Source organism: Hyla sarda, chromosome 2 (assembly GCF_029499605.1).
Source record: "Hyla sarda isolate aHylSar1 chromosome 2, aHylSar1.hap1, whole genome shotgun sequence".
Lineage (NCBI taxonomy): Eukaryota > Metazoa > Chordata > Amphibia > Anura > Hylidae > Hyla > Hyla sarda.
This window is the reverse complement of record NC_079190.1, coordinates 73,569,596-73,588,314: the sequence shown is the minus strand read 5'-3', so window position 1 is coordinate 73,588,314 and position 18,719 is coordinate 73,569,596. Positions and strand designations below refer to the sequence as shown.

General features: G+C 44.6%; 1 protein-coding gene across 5 annotated transcripts in view; it reads right to left on the bottom strand.

The window, feature by feature from the left end:
• LIMA1 (LIM domain and actin binding 1) overlaps positions 1-17,967 on the bottom strand; it is a 68,171-nt gene extending 50,204 nt beyond the window's left edge. Inside the window, exon 1 of one of the 5 annotated variants that reach the window (XM_056562080.1) lies at positions 17,859-17,967. The gene's annotated coding sequence lies outside the window, so the exon portion shown is untranslated. Of the gene's footprint in view, positions 1-624; positions 645-753; positions 773-816; positions 997-17,858 lie in introns of those variants that run through there. The other 4 variants (XM_056562079.1, XM_056562084.1, XM_056562083.1 and 1 more) reach the window with 4 other exon arrangements.
• Positions 17,968-18,719: the final 752 nt, after the last annotated feature.

The window sequence follows — 18,719 nt, the reverse complement described above, 5'->3', positions numbered from 1 at the left end:
CCATAGGGCACAGTTCACATGCCGCTCTCACCAATCCTCCCAGCAGATCTCAGGTCATGGGCTACATGTCACAGGGACATATAATGCAGATCTAATTCACTTATCAAAAAGGACAAATACTATATGTGAAGGCAGATGATGGGTGTAATTGTTCCAGCAACAGTATAAGTAACTGTCTCTCCAGTTATTGCAAAACTACAACTCCCAGCATGCCTTTGTCCACCTAAGGCAAACAGGGCACACTGGGAATTGTAGTTTTGCAACACCTAGAAAGCCACTGGTTGGAGCAGTGTTTCCCCAACCAGGGTGCCTCCAGCTGTTGCAAAACTACAACTCCCAGCATGCCCGGACAGCGAAGCTGAAGGCACCCTGTACAACATACAGCGGATACTTATATGAATAATTGCCATAACTATCAGAGCATCGCTTATATACAGTATAGCAGAACTATGCCAGGTGTAACCACCCTGTTTGCTTCTAGGGCACAAGCAGCTTTACAGAACAGCCCTTTGAATGCCAATAAGCTGTAAGGTACAGTTCACATGTAGCGGTTATTCCTTAGTTATAGCTTTGATACCGCAACAATCATCAAGATATAGGGAGTAACGTATTAAATATACGCGCCACAGTGAAGGACAAAAGGTATACACAAAAAGGACTACAAGTGTCAGAACAACCAGCCAGCACAAGGATGACGGTGGAGACGCCGAACTGACGGAAAGTTACATGTCACCCGCCAAGGACCCGTAATACCGGCTTCTATCCCTGAGCTGCGCTGCCATGACCCAGATACCGCACGTAATGGAGGAGACTCACCTCACACAGCCCGGTCACCGCACACAATCCCGCTGTAGTCTACGCTGCTCGGCTGTATGCTACTCTCCGACCGTGATCACCCGCACCTGCCCCGCACTGATCAGCACCTGCACTGCCCGCCCACGTAACGACGTCATCGGGCCGGCCAGCGCCTCATATAAAGCGGCAGAGCCGACACAGCGCCTCCTAGAGGACGCCGGGGGAACGGCTGTAGAAAGTGACTTGTCACCGCACAGGGAGGCGGGAGAGGAGGAGAATGAGGTGAAGGAGGAGAGGAGTGAGTATGTTAGGGATGAGGAGTAGGGGTGAAGTCAGAGAAGATGAGTGTGTGGTGGAGGAGGAGAGGAGTGAGTGAGGGGTGACTGTGAGGTGAGGTAAGGCATGAGGAGTAGGGGGTGGAATTAAGAGAAGACTGAGGGTGGGGGTGAAGGAGGAGAAGAATGAGTGAGGGCTGACTGTGAGGTAAGGGATGAGGAGAAAGGGTTGATGTAAAAGAGAAGCATGAGTGTGTGGTGTAAGGGAGGAGGAAGGAGGAACGTGGGGTGAAGGAGGAGAAGGCTAGTGCAAGGTGAAGGAGGAATGTGAGGTGAAGGAGGAGAGGGCTAGTGCAAGGTGAAAGAGGAATGTGAGGTGAAGGAGGAGAGGGCTAGTGCAGGGTGAAGGAGGAATGTGAGGTGAAGGAGGAGAGGGCTAGTGCAGGGTGAAGGAGGAATGTGAGGTGAAGGAGGAGAGGGCTAGTGCAGGGTGAAGGAGGAATGTGAGGTGAAGGAGGAGAGGGCTAGTGCAGGGTGAAGGAGGAATGTGAGGTGAAGGAGGAGAGGGCTAGTGCAAGGTGAAAGAGGAATGTGGGGTGAAGGAGGAATGTGGGGTGAAGGAGGAACGTGGGGTGAAGGAGGAGAGGGCTAGTGCAAGGTGAAGGAGGAACGTGGGGTGAAGGAGGAGAGGGCTAGTGCAAGGTGAAGGAGGAATGTGAGGTGAAGGAGGAGAGGGTTAGTGAAAGAGGAATGTGGGGTGATGGAGGAATGTGAGGTGAAGGAGGAACGTGGGGTGAAGGAGGAGAGGGCTAGTGCAAGGTGAAAGGAATGTGGGGTGAAGGAGGAATGTGAGGTGAAGGAGGAACGTGGGGTGAAGGAGGAGAGGGCTAGTGAAAGAGGAATGTGGGGTGAAGGAGGAACGTGGGGTGAAGGAGGAGAGGGCTAGTGCAAGGTGAAGGAGGAATGTGAGGTGAAGGAGGAATGTGGGGTGAAGGAGGAACGTGGGGTGAAGGAGGGGTGAGCGAGGGCTGACCGTGAGGTAAAGAATAAGGAGTAGGGTGTTAAAGTAAGAGAAGAGTGAGTGTGGGATGTAAGGCAGGAGGACTGTAGGGTGAAGGAGAGGGTGAGTGTTTGGTGAAGCAGGAATGTGGGGTGAAGTAGGAGAGTGATTGAGGGCTGACTGTGAGATGAAGTAAGGCATAATAAGTAGGGGTTGATCTAAGAGATGAGTTAGTGTGGGATGGAGGAAAATATTGAGTGTGGGGTTGAGGAGAAGAGGAGTAAGTGAGGGGTGACTGTGAGGTAAAATAAGGGATGAGGAGTAGGAATTGAAGTAAGAAGAGTGAGTGGGTGGTGTAAGGGATGAGGACTGTCAGGTGTAGGAGAAGAGTGCCTGGTGGTGTTGGAGGAGGAAGAAGTGAGTATGGGGTGAAGTAAGAGAGTAGGGATTATGGGGTAAATGAAGAGAGAGCCATAAGTATGGGGTTAAGTAAGAGATGAGTTAGTATGGGTTGAAGTGAGAGAGAGCAGTGAGTAGGGGTGAAGTAATAGAGAGAGCAGTGAGTATGGGGTGAAGTAATAGAGAGAGCAGTGAGTATGGGGTGAAGTAATAGAGAGAGCAGTGAGTATGGGGTGAAGTAATAGAGAGAGCAGTGAGTATGGGGTGAAGTGAGAGAGAGCAGTGAGTATGGGGTGAAGTGAGAGAGAGCAGTGAGTATGGGGTGAAGTGAGAGAGAGCAGTGAGTATGGGGTGAAGTGAGAGAGAGCAGTGAGTATGGGGTGAAGTGAGAGAGAGCAGTGAGTATGGGGTGAAGTGAGAGAGAGCAGTGAGTATGGGGTTAAGTGAGAGAGTAGTGAGTATGGGGTGAAGTGAGAGAGAGAGCAGTGAGTATGGGGTTAAGTGAGAGAGAGAGCAGTAAGTATGGGGTGAAGTGAGAGAGAGCAGTGAGTATGGGGTGAAGTGAGAGAGAGCAGTGAGTATGGGGTGAAGTGAGAGAGAGAGCAGTGAGTATGGGGTGAAGTGAGAGAGAGAGCAGTGAGTATGGGGTGAAGTGAGAGAGAGAGCAGTGAGTATGGGGTGAAGTGAGAGAGAGCAGTGAGTATGGGGTGAAGTGAGAGAGAGCAGTGAGTATGGGGTGAAGTGAGAGAGAGCAGTGAGTATGGGGTGAAGTGAGAGAGAGCAGTGAGTATGGGGTGAAGTGAGAGAGAGCAGTGAGTATGGTCTTATCTGATAAATCAGCTACCACTGCATATCTGACTTAATTCTGAGGAGTTTAAAAAGAAAAGTTGCTAACTTTTTGGGCAAATTGTCATTTGTGCAAAAATTTGCAACAAATGTCCAAAGCTGTTTAAATGTAATGATACATACCCCCTAGGCAGCATCTACACATGGCAGCGTTTTGTTTTTGTGTGCTGCCACTGCACCAGCACTAAAAGTGGATTAAAAAGGAATGAGAACTGTAAGGCTAAGTTTCCACTTGGTTTCTTTTCTGGCAGTTTTTGGATATCGGCCACTGCAGTTTTTGAGCCAAAGTCTGAAGTGGATCCATAAGGGAGGAGAAGTGTAAGTCCTTCCTTCATATGTCCTATACCTTTTGAGAACACTTCTGTGTTTGGCTCAAAAACTGCAGCGGTAGTTTTCCATAAACTGCCAGAAAAAAAAACCAAGTGGAAACTTAGCCTAAATGGAGAATCCACTTCTGGTTGTGGCCCAGAAACTGCAGTGACAGCTTTTCAGGAAAACCCTTTGAGATGGACAATTATTATGGAATTGTCCGTCATCATGAGTCAATTTTATCAATAATAATGCTCCACAATAGTTAATCCATTTTTAGTCTAAAAGATAAGACAGTTTAACAATCGACAGTTTTAGTAAATCCCTCCACTGAGCCCTCTGCCTAGTGTCTATAAGCTGAATGTAGTCTATTGTTCTATATTATCAGCTATTTAAGGTTGTGCAGAGATTGTTTGGGAGTGTGTATAGGATTAAAGGTAATTGAATTTAATCTTGCCATTTTTCTCCCCAATTCTTTAATAGAAATCACATGATGAAAGAATCACTTAAGTTATAATGAAAAAACAAAACAAAAAACAGCGGATAAAATTCCCCCAAAACACCTTTACTAATAAACACCACCACATAAACTGCATCTTAGGAGGGAAAAATGATTTGGGAGTTTTTTGTGGCAAAATAAAAAAAATGAAACAAAAGTTGTGTGTAATTCCAACCTAAGGCAGCACATTGCTATTGCTGTCAATGGGCTCATCTTGTTAACCCCTTAAGAACTCAGCGTTTCTCCGTTATGCATTTTCATTTTTTCCTGATCACCTTCTAAAAATCATAACTCTTTCAATTTTGCACATAAAATTCCATATGATGGTTTATTTTTTGCGCCACCAATTCTACTTTGCAGTGATATTATTAATTTTACCAAAAAATCCATGGCGAAATGTAAGAAAAATTAATTGTGCGACAAAATGTAAGAAAAAATTAAATTTTGTAATTTTTGGAGGCTTCCGTTTCTACGCAGTGCATTTTTCGGTAAAAAATGACACCTTATCTTTATTCTGTAGGTCCATACTAGAGATGAGCGAACTTACAGTAAGTTCGATTCATCACAAACTTCTCGGCTCGGCGGTTGCTGACTTTTCCTGCATAAATTAGTTCAGCTTTCAGGTGCTCCGGTGGGCTGGAAAAGATGGATACATTCCTAGGAAAGAGTCTCCTAGGACTGTATCCACCTTTTCCAGCCCCCCGGAGCACCTGAAAGCTGAACTAATTTATGCAGGATAAGGCATCAACTGCCGAGCTGAGAAGTTCGTGACGAATCAAATTTACTGTAAGTTCACTTATCTCTAGTCCATACGGTTAAAATGATACCCTACTTATATAGGTTTGATTTTGTCGTACTTCTGAAACAAATCATAACTACATGCAGGAAAATGTATACGTTAAAAATTCTCATATTCTGACCCCTATAACTTTTTTATTTTTCTGCGTACGGGCCGTATGAGGGCTCATTTTTTGCCCCGTGATCTCAAGTTTTTAGCGGTACCATTTTTGTATTGATCGGACTTTATCGCTTTTTATTCATTTTTTCATGATATAAAAAGTGACCAAAAATACGCTATTTTGGACTTTGTAATTTTTTTTTTTTAATTAAGGATATATATATTTTTTTATATTTTACGCATGCGGCAATACCACATATGTTTATTTTTATTTACACAGGTTTTTTTATGGGAAAAGGGGGGTGATTCAAACTTTTATTAGGGAAGGGGTTAAATTACCTTTATTAACTTTTTTTTCACTATTTTTTTTCCCAATGTTATATCTCCCATACGGGACTATAACACTGCACACACTGATCTTTTACCCTGATCCCTGCAAAGCCATAGCTTTGCATGGATCAGCGTTCAAGGGGCTGAATTGCTCAAGCCTGTAGCTCAGGCTTGGAGCAATCAAACGCCGATCCGACGTGAGGGAGCAAGGTAAGGGGGCCTCCGCTCGCATCCTAGCTGATCGGGACATCGCTATTTTATCGTGATAGTCCCGATTAGCCCGACTGAGCTGCCAGGAAGCATTTACTTTTGTTTTGGACGCGGCAATCAACTTTGATCGATGCGTCTGAAGGGTTAATAGTGCGCGGCACAACGATCTGTGCCGTGCGCTACTAGCCCAGGGTCCCGGCTATGATTAGCAGCCGGGGCCGACCCGGTATGATGTGTCCTTAAGAGGTTAATGCTAGGATTCCACATGTTTTTTTCTGGCAGTTTTTGGAAAACTACCACTGCAGTTTTTGAGCCAAAGTCAGAAGTGGATCCATAAGGGAGGAGAAGTATAAATCCTTCCTTTATATGTCCTATTCCTTTTGAATACACTTCTGGCTTTGGCTAAAAAACTGCCAGAAAAAAAACCAAGTGGAAACTTAGCCTAACATAGATCCCATCTTGGGAAAGCAGGAGTAAGGGGCAGCATGCACTTGACTGTATGTAACAGAGATCATAATATATAACTCTGCCTTCTGTCAAGTGCGATTTCAATTTTGTATTTGGTAAATGTGATATACAGCTCGATCAGCCATAATCATTTCAGTCCCAGTTTGGCTCAGTCTACGCCCATAGATAGATGAAGGGTGTAAAAGTTTAATGGAGTTGGGGGGCGGCATTGTTTTATTAACATTTTCTCTTCAAATTCGCTCTAGTAATAGAACAATTCTCGGGTCCAGCGTGAAGTGCTCATTATTACTATACACAATGGCTGCTGCTTATGAGTCCGGCATTAAACAATGCTGTTGCTAGCACTTATTGTGTACCGTCCGGATATCAGTGCAGATAAAGAATCTCTATCTCAGCTGAGCAAATGTCAACATTGATTTAAAATGACCACATTATGTGTCCATGAAAGCTATATTTACCTGTCTGTAGGTATGGACTATACAGACTGCTGTGCTACTTCATGTCTCATATGGATTTACCGTATTTTTTGCCCTATAAGACGCACTTTTTCTTCCCCAAAACTGGGGGGGAAAAGTCGGTGCGTCTTATACGGCGAATACACCCCTATCGCGGCGGTCCCTGCGGCCATCAACGGCCGGGACCCGCGGCTAATACAGGACATCACCGATTGCGGTGATGCCATGTATTAACCCTTCAGACGCGGCGATCAAAGCTGACCGAACAGACCGACTGACAGCGCCATCGGGCGTAGGAATCCCCATAGCGCTGTGGATCGCTCCCTGAGCGTTCACAGGGGACGGGGAGTAGAGCTGCGGGGGACGGGGTGTAGAGCTGCGTAGGACGGAGAGTAGAGCTGCGGGGGACGGGGAGTAGAGCTGCGGGGGACGGGAAGTAGAGCTGCGGGGGACGGGGAGTAGAGCTGCGGGGGACGGGAAGTAGAGCTGCGGGGGACGGGGAGTAGAGCTGCGGGGGACGGGGAGTAGAGCTGCGGGGGACGGGGAGTAGAGCTGCGGGGGGGCAGGGAACGGGAGTACAGCTGCGGGGGACGGGGAGTACAGCTGCGGGCGTGGGGCGCTCGCGGGGACGCACACTGATGACAGCGCCATCGGGCATAGGGATCCCGATAGCGCTGTGGATCAACAGTACATGTAATAATAGAGTAAATGTATATGAGGCAGCCGTATGAGCTGCGTACATGTGTGAACTTCTGTCGGGCCACAGAGGCCATGAGAGCTACGTGCAGCTTCAGCTATCACAGGGAGAGGAGACCCTCTCCCTGTGATAGCCAAACTGACACTACTGTGCGCATCGATGCGTGACGTTTAAATATGTCACGTGACAAGAGAGAGCCAATAGGATGTGATGGAGGCGGACCATCTCATTCTATGGCAAATCTCATTCCACGGCAATGCACCGGGACACCACACAGCCATTGACTGTACATCCTCTATCACATGATGATTTTATAGCAGGTTAAAATGAGCATTGGTTTATTTGTCAGCATATCGCTTTTCCTATTACACAGGACAATATGGGCTTGTTTGGCCCAATCAACTTGTGTAATAGGGCACTTAGCCGCAGTTTTAGAACATACCGTCACTGAGTGGTAACCCAGATTTTCCAATTTCAACAAGTCTCATCATAGGATCTCTGAACCATAACCCAGCTTTTCTAGTCGAAGCAGTAGTCTCCGAACATATGATCCTTGAATTATAACATAACTTTCATCACTATTTGGCTGACGGGTTGTTTCAACCTGTCAAAAAATCATTGCGCGTCAGCCACACATCTTCCCATGTAATAGGCAAAGGCCCTAACACTCATTTATGCAGCCTTTCCGGCATGATTACCAAGTCGTGCAATAGGCTTTACAAGATTGGTTCAGGTCGTCTAAGTATTGGGTTGTGCCTCCACCATGAGCTTTAAGATGTCCTGATAGCAGTTGACTATTGTTTGTGCGTCTCTCCCCTCCCAACACTTGAACTGTGTTTGTAAATGAGCACTAATCTACGAGATTGGCGCATCTTTACAGGGCAGATCAGGCTGTCCAATATGACCCTAAGATGTTACAAGTAGATCCTTTAAAGGCCTTATCTCAGGATTAAAAGTTATTTCCTGCCCACAGTATAGAGTATAAATAGCGGTTTGGGCAAAAATTTCCAACTTTTTACCAGTCTCTAGCCAAGGGGCGTGGTCACTCTTGCATGCTGAATTTAATAAAATTTAGTGTAAATTGTAGTTGAAATCTATACCAACTCAGAGAAGTTGTAGATTTCTAAGGTTATGTTCACATGTTGGAGTTTCTGCAATTCCACACAAATTGTGAAATTCCGACAAAAATTTCAGAACACAGAATTCTGCTGAAATGTTAGCCCCATTGACTTAAAGGGGTATTCCGCCCCTAGAAATCTTATCCCCTATCCAAAGGATAGGGGATAAGATGTCAGATCGCTGGGGTCCCGCTGCTGGGGACTCCCCCAATATAGCAAGCAGCACCCACCTGTAACTGCTTCCGGAAGCACTGGAGGCTCTCAGGCTAATTCCTCCCGACCACGGGGACGGAAGATCGGAACGTCACGCCCCCCCCCATAGACTTGCATTGAGGGGGCGGGGCATGACATCACACAGGGGCGGAGTCGTGACGTCATGATCTTCCGTCCCCGTGGTCGGGAGGAATTAGCCTGAGAGCCTCCAGTGCTTCTGGAAGCAGTTACAGGTGGGGGCTGCTTGCTATATTGTGGGGGTCCCCAGCGGCGGGACCCCAGAGATCTGACATCTTATCCCCTATCCTTTGGATAGGGAATAAGATGTCTAGGGGCGGAGTACCCCTTTAAGTGGGATTCCACCGCAGAGTTCTGCAAAATATAAGACTGGTCTTGAATTTTTGCGAAAAGCAGAATTTCTGCGGTAGGCATTCAGCTGTCTGAATGGGACTGCAGAATACCATTAAAATCAATGGCAGTAAATTTCGGCAGAATTGGACTACAGTAGATCTTCAGTGGAATCAGACTAGAAGGTTAGCCCTCATCCAACTAATACATCAGTGAGCCTTGGGCACCCACGACCCTGATGCTTGTGTATCAAGTCAGTTCACCCTCATTCCCTGAAGGATAATTGCATCATGTGAACAATAGATTTGAAGATTGCTATAGCATTCTGTCATAGTTGTTGATGTATGTGAGAACAGTGAGTGATGGAAAGCTCTATACTTGCCAAATTACTATTAATTCACTCCAAGTCTTGACATGTGCTTTACCCTGCAATTACATATGACAAACAAGTAACTGATGGAACCTGCACTTTCTCTGCCTGGTTATTTGCCTGGTTTTAGACCTTCTCTATTGACATTTTTCATTTAAAGAGGTGGATGGCATAGTAACAGCAGATAATGAACCACTTAGAAATCACTATGATGAGATGGAAGTGTGAATGGGGCTTCTGAAATGTAGTTCCTGTTGTCGCCTGACAAGGGAGTGGAGACATGTCTGAACCGCTCTTATTTGTCATATGTGTCATTGTCAACAAAAGGTAAAAGCTCAGGCAGCCTGATCAGTTCTTGTGTGGGCAACTTTTTGAGACGCTCATAGACACTGGTAGATACTGACCAGTTTGGCATGTTTTTCCAACTGTATGAAAGTTTTTAGGACTACTGTCTGCACATATGTCAATCATGATGTTTCTGGATGCCTGTCTGGGAGTGTTGCTTGCTTGTGTGTATGGCAGAATATAATTTATTCAACATTAAAGGGGTACTCCGGTGGAAAACTATTTTTTGTGAATCATCTGGTGCCAGAAAGTTAAACAGATTTGTAAATTACTTCTATTTAAAAATCTTAATCTTTCCAGTACTTATCAGCTGCTGTATGCTCCACAAGAAGTTCTTTTCATTTTGAATTTCCTTTATGTCTGACCACAGTGCTCTTTGCTGACAACTCTGTCCATGTCCGTATTGTCCAGAGCAGGAGCAAATCCCCATAGCAAACCTCTCCTGCTCTGGACAGTTCCTGACAGAGGTGTCAGCAGAGAGCACTGTGGTCAGACAGAAAAGAAATTCAAAAAGAAAATAACTTCCTGTGGAGCATACTGCAGCTGATATGTACTGGAAGGATTAAGATTTTTAAATAGAAGTAATTTTCAAATCTTTTTAACTTTCTGCCACAAGTTGATTTAAAAAAATAAATAAAAAATTCCACTTCAATATAAGGTGAACATGTAAAATGATCACATTTTTATGTATGGAAAATATGAAGCTGTCCATGCCTACAACAGTACATTCTGGCCCACATGTATTTGGGGCATTATTTTGTCGCAAAGGTGTGCACATAGCAGACAACTAATTTTTGGTTTGTTTGTCTGGGAGTTCTATATGTGCCATATTTATAGAGAGGCATGCAGCTTTTCAAACATCATTTAACATTTTTCCTTTGAACGATTTCACTGAAAAACAAAGAAACAGAATGGTTGAACAGGGTTGGATCAGTGTTGGCTCACGGAGGAGCCTTGACCGCTAAATCGATATCAGGTTAAACTGGCATATCAAATGTGCAGAATACAACTGCAGAAGGGTGCAAATTGCAGAAGTCATTTAAAACATTCAGGACAAGACAAGACTAAACACAAAAGAGAAAAGATAGAAGTCATTCGGAAGGGTTACGGAAAGCATTTTCTGTCAGAGGGTGATTGGAAAAACGGTGAAGTGTAAGTCTGTCAGTGTGACCATACTTGTCTAAACGTTTCTAGGCTTTCGAGTGTCCTTGGATTAAAGCTGTCAATTTCTTTGTTTATCATACAGTAATTTAGACTGTGTTGGACTTTGGGGAAGTCCTAGGTTTATCACTTACAGGACTATTACAGGACAATTGTCTGTTTGGCCGTTTAGAAAAAGGAGATCGACTTTTGTTGAGTATGGGAGACTCCCGAATAGAAAGGTTAATAAAGATAAGGAAAGAACCAGGAGGAATGGATGAAATTATAAACCCTAGATAAACCCCAGAATCTGGAGACTTTGTGACACTCACACCCAGGGCCGGCCTTAGGGGTGTGCGAGCTGTGCGGCCGCACAGGGCGCCATAACAACAGGGGCGCCGGGTGACCGACATAGCTCGCACCAAGTATATATAATTTGTATTGCCCGACGCCCGGGATTTAGCCCTGCTTCGTGCAAGCAGCGCTAAATGCCTGTGTAATTAAGAAAACTGTGCCCTGTAGCGGAATGTGACCCTCCGCACAGGGACACAGTTTTCTGCTTTGCAGGCCGCTCCCTCTCATTCCATTCCCACTACCCTCCCTCAACTGTGTCCCTATGCGGAGGGTCACATTCCACTTCAGGGCACAGTTTTCTTCATTACTCCGGAAGGCTTCACTTACCCCGACCTCCTCCGCGTCTCCGGTTGGCTGGCGGCCCGAGTCTGAAGAGGGACATTGCACATGTGACGTACCGCAGACCCGCGTCAGTGACGTCACTCGTCAGGGTGCCGCCGGAGAGAAGAGAAGCGCAGGTCAGGTAAGGTTGTCTGTGTGCATGTGTGTCTGTCTGTCTGTGTGTGTGTGCATGTGTGGTTGTCTGTGTGTGTATGTGTGCGCATGTGTGTTGTCTGTCTGTGTGTGTGCATGTGTGGTTGCCTGTGTGTGTGTGAGTCAGTGGGGGAAGGGGGGGGGGGGGAATGGGGGAACGACAATGCTACCGAATTTGGGGAACCTGCTACTACCTAATGTGGGGAAACTTTTTCTCCCTAATGTGGGGCTACACTGCACCTAATGTGGGGAGCTATACAACACCTAATGTGGGGAGCAATACTGCACATAATGTGGGGAACTATACTGCACCTTATGTGGGGAACCTGCTTCTTCCTAATGTGGGGCTATACTGCACCTAATGTGGGGAGCTATGCTGCCAACCTAATGTGGGGGAACTATACTGAACCTAATGTGGGCAGCTATACTACCAACCTAATGTGGGGAAACTATACTGCACCTAATGTGGGGAGCTATACTGCACCTAATGTTGGGAACTATACTGCACCTAATGTTGGGAACTATACTGCACCTAATGTGGAGAACTATACTGCACCTAATGTGGGGAGCTATACTGCACCTAATGTGGGGAGCTATACTGCACCTGATGTGGGGAACTATACTGCACCTAATGTGGGGAACTATATGGCACCTAATGTGGGGGACTATATTGCACCTAATGTGGGGAGCTGTACTGCACCTAATGTGGGGAACTGTACTGCACCTAATGTGGGGAGCTATACTGCACCTGATGTGGGGAACTATACTGCACCTAATGTGGGGAACTATATGGCACCTAATGTGGGGGACTATATTGCACCTAATGTGGGGAGCTGTACTGCACCTAATGTGGGGAGCTATACTGCACCTAATGTGGGGAGCTATACTGCACCTGATGTGGGGAACTATACTGCACCTAATGTGGGGAACTATATGGCACCTAATGTGAGGGACTATATTGCACCTAATGTGGGGAGCTGTACTGCACCTAATGTGGGGAACTGTACTGCACCTAATGTGGGGGAACTATACTGCCAACCTAATGTGGGGAACTATACTGCACCTAATGTGGGGAACTATACTGCACCTAATGTGGGGGAACATTATACTGCACCTAATGTGGGGGAACTATACTGCACCTAATGTGGGGAGCTATACTGCACCTGATGTGGGGAACTATAGTGCCAACCTAATGTGGGGAGCTATACTGCACCTAATGTTGGGAACTATACTGCACCTAATGTGGGGAACTATACTGCACCTAATGTGGGGAAACATACTCACCTAATGTGGGGGAACATACTGCACCTAATGTGGGGGACTATACTTCACCTATTGTGGGGGAACTGTACTGCACCTATTGTGGGGAAACTGTACTGCACCTAATGTGGAGGAACTATACTGCACCTAATGTGGAGGAACTATACTGCACCTAATGTGGAGGACTATACTGCACCTAATGTGGGGAACTATACTGCACCTAATGTGGGGAACTATACTGCACCTAATGTGGGGAACTATACTGCACCTAATGTGGGGAACTATACTGCACCTAATGTGGGGAGCTATACTGCACCTAATTTGGGGAACTATACTGCACCTAATGTGGGGGAGCTATACTGCACCAAATGTGGGGAGCTATACTGCACCTAATGTGGGGAACTATACTGCACCTAATGTGGGGGAGCTATACTGCACCTAATGTGGGGGAGCTATACTGCACCTAATGTGGGGGAACTATACTGCACCTAATGTGGGGAACTATACTGCGCCTAATGTGGGGGAAGTATACTGCATCTGATTAAGGGGGACATGGGACTGATTAAGGGGGCAGGGGAATGATTAAATATAAAAAAAAAGTTATTGTTACAAATATTTTTTTCCTGCTCACACCATACAATGCATTCGGACATTTTCCATTTCTGACCCTTTCATTTTTTCACATGTTGTTATGGTACAGCCTTGTGCTAAAATAAAGTATGTAAAATGTTGCATTGACATAGGGGCAGATTTATTAAAACCTGTGCAAAGGAGAAGTTGCCCATAGCAACCAATCAGATGGCTTCTTTCATTTTGCAGAGGCCTTGTTAAAAATGAGAGTGAGCTGATTGGTTGCTATGGGCAAACAAGCTACTTCTCCTGGACAGGTTTTGATAAATCTCCCCCATAATTATTATATTTAGAGTATATTATATTAGCAATGGTATTGGGCAGCTGGTGAACAGTGTTTTTTTTTCCAGACATGGGGCTTAGAATTGAGGCCAAAAAGTTCAATCTTGGATTCCTCAACCTAGATAGAGAATCTAGGAGAGTCCTTTTAGGATTTTTTTTATTTGATTTTATTGCTTTAATGTGTTTTATACTGAGGAGAGGCTTCTTTTTTAGCCAATCTCCTGTAAAGCCTACCTTGAGTGGATCTATGGCTCCGTTGTTCTTCTTTTTTGTAATTATGCTAATTAGCAGCTTGGGGCATGGTTGCGATCTTTTCTTCGGGCATAGTTACGTCAGCGCTGTTCATGCAGCGCTTGGCCTGGTTTGTAAATATTCATATCATCCCTCTGCCCTCCCGCTTTGTTTCATGCCCTAATGCGCATGTACACTTCACAGCCACATCTATCTTGGACTGTGTGCATGAAACAGAGCTGGTAGGGAAAGGGATGATATGAATATTTGAGCTGGGCCAAGCGTTAGCGAACAGCACTGATGTCACCATGCCCGAAGGAGAGATCCTAACCCCATCTGCGCCCCAAACTGCTGATTAGCATATTCACAAAAAGAAGAATAATGCTACCACAGATCCGCTCATGTAGGAATCCTTTTTATCAGTGTCACCCGCACTACCAGCCAGTACCACTAGTTAGTGCAGGTGACACTGGTGACAGTTTTCTTTTAAGGGAAAGAATGCATGAAAAAGCTCCATAAAAAAAGTGTTTTTTCCCCAGAAAATGCTATGTGTGACAGTAGCCTTAGGTGTGTCATATGTTTCTTTCACAATCTGGAGCTGCAGCATAGTTGAACAAGTGGTCAAAACATTCAGTTGCACTTATTGTTAACCCCTTCAGGATAGGGCCAATTTTGGTCTTAGGGAGCGGGACAATATTTATTTCCGCATTTTCCTTTTTTCCTCCTCATTAAGAGATATAACTCTTTTATTGTTCCATCCATAGAGCTAAATGAGGGCTTATTTTTTGTAATTGTACTTTGTAATCCCACCTTTTATTTTACCTGAAACATTATCAGAAACCACAAAGATTATCAGAATTAGGGTTATTTAGTTAAAAACAAAAAGACTGTTTAGGGGTAACATAATAACCTATGTATAAATATATCAGGAGGCAGTACAGAGATCACTCTGATGACCTATTTATACAGAGGACTGTATCTATAACAAGTAGGCACCCTCTATCCCTAGAGGCAAAAAGGTTTCTACACCAGCACAGACAGGGTACAGACTGTAAAAGCAGTGAGACTATGGGACTCGGCCAGAGGAAATTTAAAGGGAGGAAATTTAAATGAAAACCAAAATTTTGCGCATTTTGGAGGGTTTTCACACTGTACACTTTACGGTAAAATGACATGTGTTCTTTATTCTGTGGGTCAATACGATTAAAATGATACCCATGGCTAGATACTTTTATATTTTTGTACCGCTTAAAAAAATCTAAAACTTTTTGTACAAAATCATTAATCTAAAATCGCCCTATTTTGACCACCTATAGCTTTTTCATTTTTCCGTATATAGGGCGCTATGAGGGCTCAATTTTTGCGCCGTCATCTGTACTTTTTTTTAGATACCACATTTGCATATATAAAACTTTTAGATAATTTTTTATAAAAAAATTTTTTAAGAAAATGTGACAAAAAAGCAGCATTTTTGGACTTAATTTTTTACGTTTACGCCATTCACCGGACGGGATCATTAACATTATATTTTGATAGTTCGGACATTTACGCACGGGGCGATACCAAATATGTTTGTTAAAATAAATGTTTTTGGGGGCAAAATGGGAAAAACTGACAATTTTCATTTTTATTGGGGGAGGGGATTTTTAACTTTTTTTATTTTTTACATTTTTCAACTTTTTTTTTACACTTTTTATGTCCCCATAGGGGACTATCTATAGCAATCCTTTGATTGCCAATACTGTGCAGTGCTATGCATAGGACACAGCACTGCTCAGTATTATCAGTGATCTTCTGCTCTGGTCTGCTTGATCGCGGACCAGAGCAGAAGACCCCGGGAGACAGCCGAAGCTAGGTAAGGGGACCTCCGGCTGTCATGCAGGATGATCAGATCCCCGCGGCAGCGCTGCGGGCGATCCGATCATCCAATCAAAGTGCCGCAATGCTTCAGATGCCGTGATCTGTATTGATCACGGCATCGGAGGGATTAATGGCGGACATCCGCGCGATCGCGTATGTAGGCCATTACGGGCGGGTCCCCGGCTGCTGCTAGTAGCCGGAAACCTGCCGTGTATGACGCGAGCACCCTTCCGATGCTCGCGGTCATACACAGGATGTAAATGTACGTCCTGGTGCGGGAAGTCAAACCAGGACGTACATTTACATCCTGCGCTGGCTCCCGCGATATGAAGCATCACAACGCGTCGGTCCCGGTGCTCATCAACGGCCGGGACCCGCGGCTAATACCACACATCGCCGATCACGGCGATGTGCGGTATTAACCCTTTAGAAGCGGCGGTCAAAGCTGATCGCCGCTTCTAAAGCGAAAGTATCCCGGCTAGTCAGTCGGGCTGTTCGGGACCGCCGCGGTGAAATCGTGGCGTCCCGAACAGCTTGCAGGACACCGGGAGGGCCCTTACCTGCCTCCTCGGTGTCCGATCGACGAATGACTGCTCCGTGCCTGAGATCCAGGCAGGAGCAGTCAAGCGCCGATAACGCTGATCACAGGCGTGTTAATACACGCCAGTGATCAGCATAGGAGATCAGTGTGTGCAGTGTTATAGGTCCCTATGGGACCTATAACACTGCAAAAAAAAAGTGATAATAAAGGTCATTTAACCCCTTCCCTAATAAAAGTTTGTAAATAAAAATAAACATATGTGGTATCGCCACGTGCGTAAATGTCCGAACTATAAAAATATATTGTTAATATATATATATATGTTAAACTGCATAGTCAATGGCGTACGCGCAAAAAAAATTTCAAAGTCCATAGAAGCCTTTTTTTTGTAACTTTTTATAGCATTAAAAAGTGATCAAAAAGTCCGATCAAAACAAAAATCATACCGATAAAAACTTCAGATCACGGCGCAAAAAATGAGCCCTCATACCGCCCTGTACGTGGAAAAATAAAAAAGTTATAGGGGTCAGAAGAGGACATTTTTAAACGTATACATTTTCCTGCATGTAGTTATGATTTTTTCCAGAAGTACGACAAAATCAAACCTATATAAATAGGGTATCATGTACCATCCGTATGGACCTACAGAATAATGATAAGGTGTAATTTTTACCGAAATATGCACTGTGTAGAAACAGAAGCCCCCAAAAGTTACAAAATGGCGTTTTTTCTTCGATTTTGTCTCACAATGATTTTTTTCCATTTCGTCGTGAATTTTTGGGTAAAATGACTGATGTCACTGCAAAGTAGAATTGGTGACGCAAAAAATAAGCCATAATATGGATTTTTAGGTGGAAAATTGAAAAGGTTATGATTTTTAAAAGGTAAGGAGGAAAAAACAAAAGTGCAAAAACGGAAAAACCCTGAGTCCTTAAGGGGTTAATAAACTTTTTTTTTCATCTTATGAACTATGTAACTATAAAATGTACGGTGCAACCAAAAACATTTGGTTCATTCTGTGGGTCCATACTATTACAGAAATACCAATATTTACATAGCTTTTATACTTTTTTTTTTTACCTAGAATTTTGCCCTATTTTGACCCCTGTAACTTTTTGTTAATTTTCCATCTACATGATTTTTTTCTGTTGTGATCTGTAGATTTTTTTTTGGTATTTTGGTTTAAATAGTGTAGTGTCGGGTGAGGGTAATGTGCAAATTAACTTTTTCGTGATGCCAGGGTGTGGCTTCTCCTGGGCCAGGCACGGGGCAATAAGTACTCTGACACAAGGTTACAGAAAAACTGACTTTACTGAGGCAGGATAGATGATAAAATTCATTACAGCTCAGATTGGTATGAAGAAAGGTGCAGGGTGAACCTTGGAAGCTTATCGGCTTGCTGGGACTTGTAGTTGATTGTGCTGTGTATGGTTGACTTGCTGTATGGCAACCCACGCTTGACTTTAGTGACTGGTATGACTGACTTAAATCCCCAGGACTTTAGTGCTTACCTCTAGACTTGACATTCACCTGGGAACTGGGGTTATTCTTTAGCAGATGCGTGGTTGTAGGATTAGACTTGAGGCCTCCTAAGAACACCTCAGACTCACTTCAGACTTCTCCAATCTGTACCTCAGCTAGCACTGGACTGCTCTGACCTCTGAACTACTACCACACTATATAAGGGGCAGATTTGTAGCATTCCCATTGGACAGATAAGTCACATGGTTCGCCTCATACACACTCCCCTAACAACAGGGTTTCTAAGGTTTAACAGGCTTAAAGCGACAGGTACACAGAAAATGACAATAAATTAACCATAGCATAACATTAGAAGATATAGAGTCCTGAGTAGTGTGGGCCCAAGACGGACACTGAAGGCAACATCTGCCACACAGGATGGGCAAGATGCTATGTTCTGTACTGGGTCACCACAATAGGACTTATTGATCTTGTTTATTAATGTTTTTGTGATATATGATGTGACCAAAAATCAGCAATTGTACACCTTTCAGCATACAGGACAAACTGTTATATTTTAATAGGTCATACCAGTAGTGTATGTTTTATGCTGCCCTAGGAATGGTTAAACTCTGGCAAAACCCCTGTCCGGTGCTGATTGGTCAGGACATGGCAGATGTTCGATTTGATTTTTAGAATGGAATCCTAACAGAGAACCCTGAGGGGCTATGCACACACATAGTGACGCCAGCAAGAAATTGCACAACAGCTGTATGTCATTTCAATCTGCCCCATAGATCCCCCCCCCTTTGCCATTTCAATCCCCCTCCTCTGATCTCCCCCCCTGTGCATTTCAATCCCCCTCTGATTTCCCTGTGCCATTTCAATCCCCCCCCCCCCCCCTGATCTCC